The following is a 15109-nucleotide window of genomic DNA, read 5'->3' as shown; positions in this document are numbered from 1 at the left end:
GTCGAGAGCACGAATGCTTTCCTGCCGATGCTCACAGTGTATCGTTATATACAGAGCAAACTTGAAGTCTACTGGTTATCATCAAATTCTCCCTGAACTGAAAAGCTACTGACGATCCAATGTAAACATACATAGCGAGAGACGAGATACAAGGCCTTTGTTTTGGCCCCTTACCTTCCAAGTCTGCTGTACCAGTGATTACCAGCGATGCCAGGACTTCCTAAGTCGGCTGAACTCCGTACTCATGGGCCAAATGCCGTGTATAGTTCTGTTCGCAGCTTTCCCTCTCTGTGCACGAACAGGTAGTTGGGCATTTAAACCGCATAGAGCCGCAGTCGTTCGAAGAGAAACCTTTAACCGATACACTAGTCTTTGTCAAAGTTGTAGGAGAGTGGTAGTTATTGGGGTTTTTTCTCTCTTATCTTTGATTGACCCATAAACTAGAAGCACTTATAAAAGTGGAGGATTGTCGATGTCAAAATTAACAGGTTTGCTTTGGTTGCTCCGGTTGAAAAAGTTTGAATAGTCGGAACCATGTCTGCTAATTAAAGTTGGTCATATCATTCCGACTTCTTCTTTGTTTTTGTTTTTGTTTTTTTTTTGTTTATTAACAAATCGGGATGAAAATAAACATTCTAGTCAACACTCTCAGGTTTAGGAAAACAAAAGTCGAGAAAAATAGCAAAGTTTAGTAAACGCAGGAAATCTCTAGTGCTAAAAAAGAGAGAAAATACATCCACATCAATATAAGTGCACAAGACAGTATTCGCGTCCTGTCATTGACGCATGATTTTAATTGTACTACAGGCTGAGAATAAACATGGAGCTAGCTCCATGGAATGAACAAAGAAAAGAGGCCCGAGCACAGATTCGCTACTCGTGTATCACCCTGCGCCTAATTTGATAGACTACGAGTCACGACAACTGGGTTAGCTCAGTAATAGTACAACACCCACGCAAGTTTTACCATGCTCGACTACCCTAGTCATTAAAGGTGGCTACAATCTGATGTAGAAATGAATGCGACTGCCCTCCGAAAACACCTCACGTGCGTGATTTGCCGATTGAAATATTTCTCTGATTTGTTAGGTAATGGGTCAGAAACCATGCCTTGGATATTCTGTTTGCGCTCTTCTATGTGGTGATGAATGCTTATGGAAAAAAAAGAAGAAGAAAAAATGGAAAGTCTAGGGAAAGCGATCAGGCCAAGCCAGATGCGAGCGTAAGCGAGGACTCTGCGAGTATTAACACTTCCTGGTTGGAGACATGCTTGTTTTGGTAACGTTAAACAAAATTGTCAGTTACAAATCATCACGGGCAATGGGGGAAAAGACGATACAACATAAAAATCAAATTTGAATCAATAATTTCGGGGGGGGGGGGGGCGTCACGGACCGGGGTGGCAAACCAAAGCCCCCCCCCCTTTAATTCATGAAAATAATGTAATATCTTGGTGGTCCTCAGAGAAATAAAGAAACGCATAGAAAAAGAAAAAAACGTGGATATTATTTTTTTTTTAAACCAGGCATGATAAGCTGCTTATCCCATGCCCCTACTGTGACTGAGAAGTAAGGAAGAATAACATTTAAAAAAATGAAATATTTAATGATTTTCCATTGGACCATATTAAGAAATGGGTATATCTAGACTACCATCGCAGAGAAAAATTTGGTCATGAGATTTGTAAGAAAACAAAAAAGCGTTGGGTCGAATTGACCCAATATTTATAGATTGATTTTGGCCACGGCAATTATGGCAAGCATGGGTTGCGGGCAGTATAAGCGTGGAGTTACCAAGCACTGAACCCCGAGTTATTATATTGCACTGTATTTTTGTATTGTATATCATTTTCCGTCATAAAAAGATACACAAACAAAGATGTATTATGTGGAAATGGATACTTTAAAGGGATGGTACAGTATTGGTGGAGATGAGAATTGGGCTTTTAACTTTTTGTGAGATACCAAGAAAACACTTATGATATAGTACAGAACATACCATTTTAAGAGGAATTCAAAGTTTATTTGATGAAAATCGGGTTTGGAATGACTGAAACATCCAAAAACAAAGTAAAACAAAGCGATCGTAATGAAGTGTGGGTCCCACACTTTATTAGAATTGCTCTGTTTTCGATATCTCAACAATTTCAAAAGCAATTTTCATCAATTAAACGTTGAATTCCTCATGGAATTACATGCTCTTTCATATTTCATAAGAGGTTTCTCATTATCTCACCAAAAAGTCAGAAACCTGAAATTAGGTCTCAACCAAAACTATATGATCCCTTTAAGTGGGGATGGCCTTATGGTACTCAGCGCTGCTAACGTATACCGCGCTGTTTTACAGAGGGGTCCTTTAGATGAGATATATATGCAAAGCAATTTGGTTACATGAGAAAAAAATGCATTCATTTTAATGTTTCAAATGAGAATTATATAGTATATAATCAAGAAATTTGATGATTAAAAATAACATACAGTTATTGTCCCCTTTTCTGGATGGGTCAAATACATAAAAGCGATTCACATGCTCATAAATTATTGGTGTTCCGATCGGCTAACCAAGACATATCATTTCTCAACATGGTGTACCCACTTCCCATATACATATATCTATATATATATATATATATATATATATATATATATATATATATATATATTATATCGGTTTCAAATGGCTTATGGTCCTTTAGAGGGGACGACTTCTAAAAGGAGGGAGTTTTCTTTTTCTTTCTTTCTTTTTCCTGTCGTAGGTTTTATCTTGTTTTTCTTTTCTCTTAATCCCAGGACTGAAAAAAAAAATGAATCCATGATAACAGTAAACAGCAGTGAAGATCTTTATTGTTACATTTCACGAATTGTATCTTTTTATTGTTTGAAATGTCCTTTGCTTTTCTGCATCCTATCAACACAAACGGCCACATTTTCATTTTTAATCAAATGAGAGTGATAGGATTCCCTTAATTATTAAAGGGATCGTACAGTTTTGGTTGAGACCGAACTTTATTCTCTACATTTTGGGTCAGACAATGAGAAACTTTTATGAAATACTAGAGCATATAACTCCAAAAGAAATTCAATGTTTATTTGATGGTAATTGGTTTTGAAATGGCTGAGATACCTCGAAAACAGCAACCCTAATAAAACGTGGGACCCACCTTTTATCACGATCGCTTTGTTTTACATTGATTCCAGATGTCTCAGCCATTCTTGTGACTGATGTTCAAGTAAACTTTGATTCTTCTCAAAATGTTATGCTCTGTACTAGTTTAGAAGTGATTTCATGATATCACACACACAAAAAGTTAAAAGCCCAAATGCTCTTCTCCACCAATACTTTACCCCTCCTTTAAGATAAGAGTTTATATTAAAATGACAGGCTGTCGCTTGGAAAATTGTGCGCCTGCATTATGGTGGTAAGAGTTGGTAATAATGTTAGCTATGATGGTCTAAACTCTGTTGAACTACACATCAACCCCCCCCCCCCAAAAAAAAAAAAAAAACAGTAGAGCGTTTACATGTGGATGGATTTACCTATATCACTAGACACACGGAGGGTATGAGGGATGTACACAGCCGCTGTAATGTTTGTTCGGAGACTGAGGTACACAGTAACCGCAGGTAATGATTAACGAGACACAAGAAGTAAAGTAATTAAACCATTAATGAAATTCGATCTGTAGCCTAGCTTATAACACTGAGTGGTTTTTTTTTTATCTCAGAATATCACGATATTTTGTATATACATGTAATATACTCTGTAATTACAGCAAAGACTCGTATAGAACCAATGAGGTAACACATGTTGAAATGTTTGTTACATCCAGCAGTATAGTCCTTGAAATGTTAATCTTACCAATTGAGTCTTCTAGATATCATTTTCATATACTTATCATTTAGTTTTCAACGATTGACATCTTGCCGAAAGCGGGAGTGTCGAAATACCACGTTAGGAACAATAACCTGACTATAAAAAAAAATAAATAAAAAAAAACAGTCATGGCATATGAAGCAGCTCAGAGTATAAGCTCTCTTGTCCGAGTTTTTTTTTTTTATTTTCTCCGTTCTTTCTTCTTGTTTGTTTATTGCCAGATTTGATATATAATCATATAGATAGGCCTGCTGACTTTACGTGAGTCTAGCCGGCGCAGTACGACTGGAGGGACCCTGTTCAATCAACATTGTAATTTGTAATTTGCAAAGATGTTCTTCAGTTTGGCTCGTATTTCAATTTTCTCTTTTCCATTAACGCAATTATTTTATTTGTAATATTTGCATTTTATGGTGATATATACGTTTTGATTTCTTTGACTCTTTATCGACAACAAACATGTATCATTCGAAGTAAAATTTCATTTGAATTGAATTGAATTAGAATTGATAGGCAAAATCATTCAAGCATAGCTTCTTGTGTATAACATCATGTTCCCCTTTCATATTTTATAGGTCTATTTCATCCCGTCAATTGCCTGTGTCTCACTTTACTAAAGAGCTAACCATAACTTGCATAACATGTTTCATAAACTAATAAAACACAAACACACACAGACACACACACACCTATACAGACAAAACAGTGGCGAATCCAGAGGGGGATCCTCCCCCCCCCCCGTTTGTTTTTTGTTTAAACAAAAGAAATAAAAAGAAAAAAGAAAGAAATTAAACCCGAAAGTAGCAACAGAAATATTTTTACGCCCCTCCTTTACGGACTTCCTCCATGTATGGATCCGATCCTACAAAATAAGTGAGAAGAGTTTCCGTTATCATATTCCGTTATCGGTACATGATCGCTCCCACTGCAACTGTCATAATATTGAATTTAGTGAGACTTTGCCTGAATTTCCAGTTTGAAAATCTTTAACTCCTTGTTCATCTTTATACCATAAGCATGTAAGCTGAGAGGGGTCTTGAGAATGGCAATATTTCCAGTGATCTTTTATCTATAATCACCTTGTGGATGGCGGGTAAATATGGTATTGTTACATCTTTAGTATTCCTCGCTAAGCAGAGCTGATATTCTGTGTAAGTGTGTGTCAAGAAGTTCGTGCTTAATGATAATAATGATAATACTAATACTACTACTACTACTACTACTACTACTACTAATAATAATAATAATAATAATAATGATAATAATAATGATAATAATAATAATAATAATAATAATAATAATAATAATAATAATAACAATAATAATAATAATAATTATAATTAGAAGTAGTATAGTAGTAGCAGTAGTAGGCCTAGCGTAGTATTACTACTGCTACTACATGTATTAGTATAATCATCATTATTATTATCATTATTATTATCTATTATCATTATTATTTTAACCTTTTCGCAGCTTGCTTTTACAGTGAAATTACAATGAAAATTCATTGTGTCTCATCAGATGTATGATTTTAGAAACGTTTGCGCCGATTTGAGAGTGTGTTCAAAAACAAATTTCGTGGTTGCAATTTTATATTTTGTATGAATATTCATGTTTAATTCGAAAACCATGAATACATAGAACAGAATAGTCTTTCCATTGCTCATTCATGTGTTTCAATTATACATTGTATTTGGACTCGATTACGGGCGTCGTTTTGTGCGTGTCTGTGTTTCCGTTGTTGTTGTTGTTGTTGATGTTATTGTTCTTGTTGTTCTTGTTCTTGTTGTTTTGTTCTTGTTTGGTTTGTTTGTTTGTTTGTCCTTAAGGAATGTGAGATGTCCTGAATATCGTTGTACAAATCATGCACTCACAGCAATAACAATATAAGTTTTGTGAAATAGCAGTTACCAGTAAATCTATCAAGATCATAGAATCACTTATAACAGAAAAAACAGCAAACAAACAAATAAGCCCAGTTTATGGATGTTGCTCAAGCAATGTCAAGACCCAAATTGATAACCACTATCGTTAGAGCAGTTGTATAAGCCTTTAAAAGGCAGGGCCAGAACATCAAAATACAGAGAGGACAACTGAAGAGAAGTCGGATATCTGACAGAGCAATGTAAATACAATACTTTACATGTTTTAATTCCAGAAAACCTAAGCATTTTCCTTGTTCTCAAATTAAGCATTAAGTTTTTAGAATGTCACATGTAACATAGTCCTATATATGTATACGTATAAGTCCTACCTACAAATTTTTGGATATCACAATCTTACCTCAGCCCTGTTATGCCAGACCATTCTAACCACATAAATGAATAGAACATACCAACAGTAACATAAGTCAAAAACTTTAGACTGCACTTCTGTGAAATAATAAGAACTGCAGTAGTGTAAGTAACTAAAATATTTCAGAAAGTAAGACAGTAGATTACCCAGCATTGAATCTTATCAAATCATTTCGACTACTCCTACATCGAAACAGTAAAAACCACCAACTAAATCTAGCCAACAAAGACATTATCACAGGACCAGCTAACAGTTTAAAAAACAAAATATTCAAATGTGCTCAATGTGCTCAAAATGTGCTCAAATGCCAACAATGCTGTTACACTTTATAGTTTTAACAAGACTATTACGTACAAGAACTACGGTACAAACTCTAAGAATTTCAACGCTATCCTCTCGCTCCATCTTTTCATCTTAGAGAATAATGATATATTGTACTATACGCCTATACGGGCTCCATTCAACGTGTTTAATTTCTCTTGGCGCTCGATCACTGCTTTTAGAATGATCACTTTAATTTTATACTCTCTTAATTTCTAGGATTTATTTTTAAGTCCTAAGGATTTATTTCTTTAAGTCCTAGCGGACTGTAGATACGGACAAAACCTTAGGACTTAAAAGTAAGTCTTAGCTAGGATTTAAAAATTTAAGTCTATGTTCGACTTAAATTTCAAGTCTATAGGATTTATTTTTTAAGTCTTATTAGATTACATTTAAATCTTTCTTAGACTTGTTTTTAGAATAAATCCAGCTTGGATTTAAACGATAAAAGACTTATTTTAAGCCTTCCTTGGATTTATTTCAAATAAATCCATCATGGATTTAAACTCAGACTACTGAAAATGACAGCCAATTGATGCACTTTCTTCACATGTAAAGGTCTATTTATTTTAACAAAATCAAACTGATGCATTTTTCACAAACATCGATAAGTTACAAAATATAGAGATGATTGTCATACACATGTAGGCTCCAGAAAAAATGAAATACGACATGATGAAAACAGAGCATATTTTGCAATAGTCTCAGATGGTCACATCTTCACATTCATGTTACTGATGCTTCTTTCACTGTGTTCTGTAAACAAGTTACTAGACGACTGGAACCTTCATTGCCAAATAGATCACTTTTTTCACTTTTTTTTTAAATCTTGCAAGATGACTCCATACGACTTGATTCACTTTCATTTTATGTATTTCTTTCCCTGGTGAGCATCGTTAAGTCGTAAGATGGAAACTATGAACAAATGTAAGATTATATATGAATTCTAATAACTTAAATTTTAGAAATGATGCTGTGTAATAAACAATACAGCCTCCATTAAGTTGACGTTTAGATTTACACGCTTTGTACGTCCCATGCATGCAATTTAAAGAATTATTTGATTTTTTGGAATGATGCATAGTATAAATTTAATCAAGAGGGAAGTAAAGGCCAAAATTAGTGTAATCAAATTAGAAAAGAGAAGAAATTTCCCTACACAGAATGGTGTAAAGACTATGAAAATCAGCTACGAAATAAGGAAGATATGCCTCTTTTCAATTTCACACATTTCCAGAAAACAGATCTTGTCCAGTCTTTATGAACGTCCAAATGAGGGAATTGATGATGTCATTCCTTCAAAATTTTTACACTTTTCACCTGCATGTATTTGCATATTCATACGGACTAGTCAAGAAATGTTTTCTGAAAACGTGTTACATTTCCTTATTTCTTACCAGACTTCCCTAATTTTTCCACTATTCCGTAGGGAAAATTTACAATTGAATCCAAACTGTATTACATATAACAGTAGGGAGCAAGATCTATGTAAACTCTGAAGTAAATTCACCTTAAAACATTAAGAAGCTCAAATAACAGTTAACATTCTAAACTTACTTCTAAAATTCCTTGAATATCGATTGTCTGAAATGGATTTACATAAGTACATTTCCATACTGCATTTTGGTAGACAAAATGTTTGACAAAAGAATATACAAATTCCTGCTTAATCTATTGATATTTAAGAATCAATCTCAACTGATGACAGGGAACCATCTCAAGAGACTGTTCAAGTGAGATGGACCACTAGTTTCTTAATTACTTTGATGTCATATCTCGTAACAAAGCACTATGTTGAAGTGATGCAATCTGAATTTTTAACTAGAATTATCACTCATTGTGATTAATATACCCCCACCCACAATTGAGGAAATTAGCTCAACCAGGATTATTTTTTCTTACTTTTTAATAAAGAAAAAAAATACCATGGCAATGCACTGTTCCACCTCTCAAATCAATTGCTCAAAAACTGAGTGAGCAAGATAGATAAACTGACGATTTCTATGGTTTTTACTAAAAATTGTGTAACCATGGCAACACAATGTTGGACATTAAGAAAAAAATGAAGTTTGCACAACTATAGGCCCTATATCATAGCCGTCATATGTGCCAAATTTCAAGCTAAATGCTAAAAGGGTGAGGGGTTTAGTTGAATTCACATTAGTGTATCATTTTCATGCAAAATATACTGTTACCATGGCAACACATTTTCCACACTGACAAAAGATTTTTTGCACATCTAGGTAATGTAGAGGTAACATGTGCCAAATTTGAAGCCAAAATGCTCTAAACAGAGACAGGAGAATCGAAATGTTTGTATGATTTTCATGGAAAATGCACCGTTACCATGGCAACAGATTGTTTAATGATGAAATATGAAGTTTGCATATTTCTGAACTACAATGGTTGCATTTGCCAAATTTCAAGCCAAATGCTCAAAGACTGAGGGAGTTACCTGAATCCAAAATATTTTTGTATGATTTTCATTCAAACTATGTTGTTACCATGGCAACACAATGATGAACAATGACGAAAGGTTAAGTTTGCACATGTATGTACCATAGTGGTCAGGTGTGCCAAATTTCAAGCTAAATGCTCAAAGACTGAGGTTGTTACATGAATCCACAATATCTTTGTATGCATTTTAGTGAAAAGATGCTGTTACCATGGCAACGCATTGTTCACCGTTGATGAAAGATTAAGTTTGCACATCTATATGCTAAAGTTGTTGCATGTGCCAAATGTCAAGCCAATTACTCAAAGAGTGAGGGAGTTAACTGAATCCACAATATTTTTGTATGATTTTCATTCAAAATATGCCGTTACCATGGCAACACATTGATCGACACTAAGGTCTTACGAAAGAATACGTTTACACATCTACATACCACAGTGGTCTTTTGTGCCAAATTTCTAGCTAAATGCTCGAAGACTAAAGGAAGTTAGCTGAATCCACAATATTTTTGTATGTTTTTTGGTTTAAAAAAAGCTGTTACCATGGCAACGCATTGCTCACCACATTGTTTCCATATCTATATACCATAGTGGTCATGTGTGCCAAATTTCAAGTCAAATGCTCTAAATTTGTTTAAGGTGCCCATCTGCGCTGAATCTATCCTTCCTCGTGGGTTCAAGCACATACTTTGGCTGGAAAACCAAAGTTTATTTCTTTATAAATAGAGAGTTTCATATTAAAGTGTTTAGCCACAATGTCATAATGAAAATAGCAACAAATCAGCGCTCAATAAATGTGATGGACAATGGCTCAACAACACTGTGGGAGTGATGAAAATTAGGTAATCGTTGAATAATTACAAAATTGTTCAGGGGAACTTAAACTTTCTTCTTTCAATTTAAATCAATGCGGATCTGGCATTACTTTTTTTTTCATCATCAACCAGACATAATATACAGAAAACAAGCCAAAGATGAACAATAAATAAATTGAAACTGGACATGTATAAAAACTTGAAATATTGTTTAAATGTTCACGTAGCAATGCAAATGCAAAAGTGAGGCACACACATACATGATAGCACCTCTAAAGGAAACATTGCGGCATTAACTTTCCTTATTGTGTTATTTTCATTTAAAAATGCACACAAAAAAAATTACAAGGAAACTTTACTACAACCAGGGAATGACAGACATGCTTCTTGTGTGCATGGACTTGTAGCTCAATATAAATGGAAAAGTGAGGCACACATAACATAACTCAATATCCAGGAGTCAAACATTATGCATGATAGTATCTTCAAAGGAAACATTGCAGCATTTTACCTGTGTTACTTTGATTTAAGAATTCACCGAAAATTAAGAAAACTTTGCTGCACATCAGGGCAAGTCAGATATGCTTCTTGTGTGCATGGGTTTGTGGCACAATGTCGGAAAATCTTACTAGCATCATACACTGACGTGTTCTTGAAGTTCGTGGCTAATGCCCAGAACGAAGCCCTCACTCGGGATTGTAGCAGTACATGAATATGCCGCCACAAAATCAAAGAATGCTTCAAGCACCCAAGCATATTTGACGATGAAGACACAGTGGGCTTTAAAGAGTCTGTCAAATTCTTGCTTCCGGTCATCTCCAGCCTGGACTTAGTATGGTCTTGTCCAGGATGAGAAAATACTGGATGTACGTCTAGTCACTCCCTTATCTGACTAAGCAGGGCTGGCTGAAGGTGGCATCTTTAGCATCACTGAACTTTGCGCTTCTCGCTCGTGATGTATACGTTTCGCGCGGATCAACTTGGCGTTTCCCGTTTGTTAGGGCTTTCAGGTGGGAGAATCTCCAGATCAGAAGATGCTTGGGGCTGGGGTTGGAGTCTCTGCATCAGCAATGCCATGAACATTGGTTCCTACCTGAAAAGAGATTAAACATGTATAGCAGTACTGATATTTCGAACTAAATTTCACTTGAATCGTTTGAGCAAATGACAAAGGCTGCAATTATTATCAAATAAACTTTGCATCACATAGAGGGAAGTTAAGTTCTCAGTGAGAGGGCACTCTGGAGGGAAAAAAATATTAAAATATAATTTTACATATTGATCTTAAATACAATGTACTAATAACATATTCATCACATAACTTTTAGTTTGTGATGTACAAGTAAATATTTCTGATATATTTTGGAACATATTATTTTAAAACATTTTGTCTCACTGATCTGGTAAACCTCAAAGCCTTGAAAAAAATTCCCAGAAATCAGATTACTTTTTGCCATCATCGGGGTGGGGCCTACTTGATATTTACATGTTCCAGACTCATAAGATATTTGATGTACATATTATTACAAATCAATAGAAGTCAGCATGCATTTCTAATCCGTAATTTAATGAATTTAAAAGAAAACTCTCAAAACACGGTAGATACCCCTTCACAATACTCATTGCTGAATGTTCTAAAGTTTGTTTGAGAAGAATCGCTTCAAAAACACTGATATATCAGAGAAGAAAACTTTGCATTTCTCACGACAGCATGAGAAATTCAGATTTTTAAATTCCACCTGTTACTGAGTACATGCAGATTCTACACGAGTCTTGCTTTGTAAGATACGAAGCTCAAATATTCTTCTCTAAACATGAGCTGGTACTTAAAAGCCCAATGAAACATGCATATTGATAATTCTCAAAATTGGAAGCTCAGTGATTTGATCATGAAATGATTTCAAGTCTATAAACATTAAGCATATACTGTACTTACAGGCACATAGTCATTCTGCACCAGGTACTGCTGGGCATCCCTCGGGAGCATGAGAGGTCCTCTCCCTTTCTTCTACATGGGGATGTTGGGTCTGTGAAGCATCGCTGCAAGTAGTGACATTCCACAAAATTCCTATAGAATGGAACACAATACAATTTTTTTTTTCAACTTTAAGTATTTCACCCATTCTCTTTAACATATTAGATATGACGTATTGTATCAGCTCTGACAATCCCTAACATTCAGTTTTCGACTTATTATCAATATCAGTCTATGAAGAGCAAACTCGTGCACATTCACTTTCCTGAAATGTGTAATAGCAATGAAGCATAAACAAATGAGTAAGTTTTACTCTTACACTTTGGACAGAAATTGTTCCAGTAATTATAATCAATGCCACAAGATCTATGAGGATTGGCGGAAGGACTTACTGTCTCCATCCATGTCTTCACATCTTCTTACGATGTCTTGCAACTAAGGGTGGTTTCGCTTGGCAAGTGCAAGATTCTATTGACATAAAATGGCCCCCATCTGTTCACCATCTCCTGCACTTTTCTCGGTACAACTGGGCAAAGTCCGCATTGATCTGATAATAAACACAAAAACTGTGAAATATCAGTGATAAGGAAGTGGAAAATGAAAAACAGAAACGCTTGACAAAAAAAAAAGGAAGAAAACAAATATGCTTCGGGGTATAAACGGTCGTCATACCCACACTTCTAGATTTTTATGTAATTAATTATTTCTTATTGGTCTCGAGGGTTGTATTTCATGCTGGAGGAAAAAATGAGACCGATATCTCTGATTTTTGTTTCAGATGTTATCGTTAAAATCAATTTTTAGAAATACCAGGGATGTCTTGCATACTTATCTAAACACCAAGAAGGGATAGTCCTGACAGAGTACTCCTTGGAGTACAAATTATACAAATAACAGGTAATTTGCATTCCCTTTATCTTAAAAAATATTAAAAGTAAAAAATAAAAAAAGGCCTCATATATTGTAAAACTTCACTACATTCTCTCACTGGTGTATGTGATGCTTAATGCATACATCTCAGCCAGAAGTGTAGATCTGTAGAATTTTTAAGTCTAGATCCTTCTACTCAAACACAGATCACCACATTGATTATGCTACAAAATGAAAGACTGGAGTAGATTACCTTTATCCAGGTGCGAAATCTTGTTCCATTGCACGAGTTAATTCCATACATTATTTGTTTCATACAACGCCTTCAACAATAACACTAACAGACTTACTAGTTCAAGAAAGAGTCTTGAATTCAGTGCAGAAATGGCAACCATAAGGCCTAGGTGTCCAGGCCTACTACTGAGTGGTAGTAATAATAGTAGAAGTATTTTCATGGAATGCAAATCAGTAGCACATTCACATCACATACACATGTACGCAGCTGAGTGCAAGTAGCATTGAAGTTGATTATTCCAGTAAAATGAGTGACATGATGCACGCTTGATAGTAAGAGTGTTGAGTGCACACGCCAAAGGTAATTGTTCATTGTGACATCAGACTCAGTAGACCTAGTCATGCAGTGGAACAGAAACTGTTTATTAATTGTAGACCCCCTATTATAATATGGGAGTCAATAGAAATTGGTGATGTCAGCCAATATGGCCCATGCGATAGAAGTTTTTAAAGTTCAGAGCTTGACGCCACTGCACTGGCATTGCAACATTGGCGCCCTAAACCCTGGGGCGCTCATCACACAGGGGGCTTCGTGTTTGGGCTGGTCGCAGTTCTATTGTAGCGCCCATATAGGGTCTACGTACTATTGGTGGCCTAAACACAACGTTAAAAATAAAACCCATCTAACAGCATATGCCCTACATTTTATCACAGCATAGGGCATGATAAGGCCTAGAACTGTGCCTTTCTACGTAGAAATTGATAAATTAAACCCTACAAGAGTGTAGGAAGGGGTGAACTGACACTAACTTGTTACTGTTACTCAGTGTTAGACGACAGTTAGGCCTACGCTACAGTAGCCTGTTATGCCCATAGGCATAGCTTTACCTTTCAGTCAAGACACCAACATCGTAAATCATTAGGTAGAATGGGCGCTTTATAAGAGTCCCTGTATTATTACACTTGTACTTGCAGTTTCACCGAAATAGAGCCCCCACAATACTAGTATAACGTTAGCCTTCATGTAACTTGTTACAATGTTTGGATAGACACATTAGGCCTACTACTAATTAGCCATGAACAGCTAACGTTAGCACTGGCGCTTCAGGGATGGACAGCGCTGTATACAGCGGCAAGGCTCAAACTCGCCAAAAATGTAGGGCGGTTAGTGCACATCTTAACATCTTTTATCTTTGGTTACTGAGTCCCAGAGTTATCAAACACATTCTTAAGCATTCATACAGTAATATGCTCACCTTTAAGCAACTTGGTCAAGCTTCCGTCAGATCATGCCCTCAAAAAACTCCGGCCTGCATGACTTCTGCCTTCAAGACCAACTCAACTGTTCGAGTCAATAGCGTTTGTTTGCAAACATGGTAGGTACAAGTACATACACATATTGTGCACTGAATGTGTGTGTATGACTACGCGCTATCTAGCATCGCATGAAGCAAAGTGACGGCCAGCGCCAATTCCGGTTTTAGGCGGTTCAAGATAGCGCATGACGTCATTTACAAGTCATCTGATTGGCTGAAAGTTTAAGTCCTTGTTAGATTTAGATTGCGAACAGCTTCGACACTCAACTTTTAATCGAAGCCACCTAAAATAAGTCTTAAAGACTTAAAATATTTTAAGTCGTAAGAAAGATTTAAAATTTAAGTCCTAGAAATTAAGAGAGTAGTCCATAGGATGAAAGTAACAAGACGACTGATTAAAATATATGATCATAATCAAGGTGGGGGTGCAGGAAGTTTGTTTGTTTTGTTTTGTTTGTTTCGTTGTTGTTGTTGTTGTTGTTTTTTCTGGGGGAGGGGGCTGCGGGCTAATGGGGTAAAGGGTCAATGCCCCCATCCCCCATCCCTTAGCTGCTAACATCTCAATATTCAGTATAAGTCGTTAATTGACTACAGTGCACAATATTTGAGATGTGTACATGATCGAATACTTATTTACCCATATCTACATTGTTTCCAGACATATATGCTCAGCGGCAACACTCCAAACTTACAGAAGAACACCAACCGGCAATCGTGAATTGTGTATGTTTCATAACCGAGTCATTACCTAAGTTCTCCTTTGTTTAAAGGGGAATTTCAGTCCAAAAATAAGTTTGTCTGCCAAAAAAAAAAAATAGAGTAAAATCTTCTACAATAAAAATTTGATTGAAATCGGATGAAAAATAAGGAAGTTATTAAATTTTCAAATTTTGCTAATTTCAAAAATACAAAACAGTTCTTCTACCGTGGATATGAATATGCAAAAAGTGAGCTGA

At 35.7% G+C, this 15109-nt stretch overlaps 1 protein-coding gene and 1 long non-coding RNA gene across 2 annotated transcripts in view; both read right to left on the bottom strand.

Annotated features, from left to right (window-relative positions):
* Positions 1-271, bottom strand: part of LOC140228742 (gelsolin-like protein 2) — a 37781-nt gene extending 37510 nt beyond the window's left edge. The window contains exon 1 of the mRNA XM_072309023.1: positions 175-271. The gene's annotated coding sequence lies outside the window, so the exon portion shown is untranslated. The remainder of the gene's footprint in view (positions 1-174) is intronic.
* A 9964-nt stretch (positions 272-10235) lies between these two features.
* LOC140228365 (uncharacterized) lies at positions 10236-14206 on the bottom strand. The gene is made up of 4 exons (XR_011901236.1): positions 14094-14206; positions 12126-12280; positions 11695-11826; positions 10236-10851 (listed from the first exon to the last, which is right to left on the bottom strand). It is a non-coding gene; the product is annotated as an uncharacterized lncRNA (long non-coding RNA).
* Between the last annotated feature and the right edge of the window lie 903 nt (positions 14207-15109).

Source organism: Diadema setosum, chromosome 5 (assembly GCF_964275005.1).
Source record: "Diadema setosum chromosome 5, eeDiaSeto1, whole genome shotgun sequence".
Taxonomy (NCBI): domain Eukaryota; kingdom Metazoa; phylum Echinodermata; class Echinoidea; order Diadematoida; family Diadematidae; genus Diadema; species Diadema setosum.
This window is presented reverse-complemented; position numbering and strand designations above follow the sequence as displayed.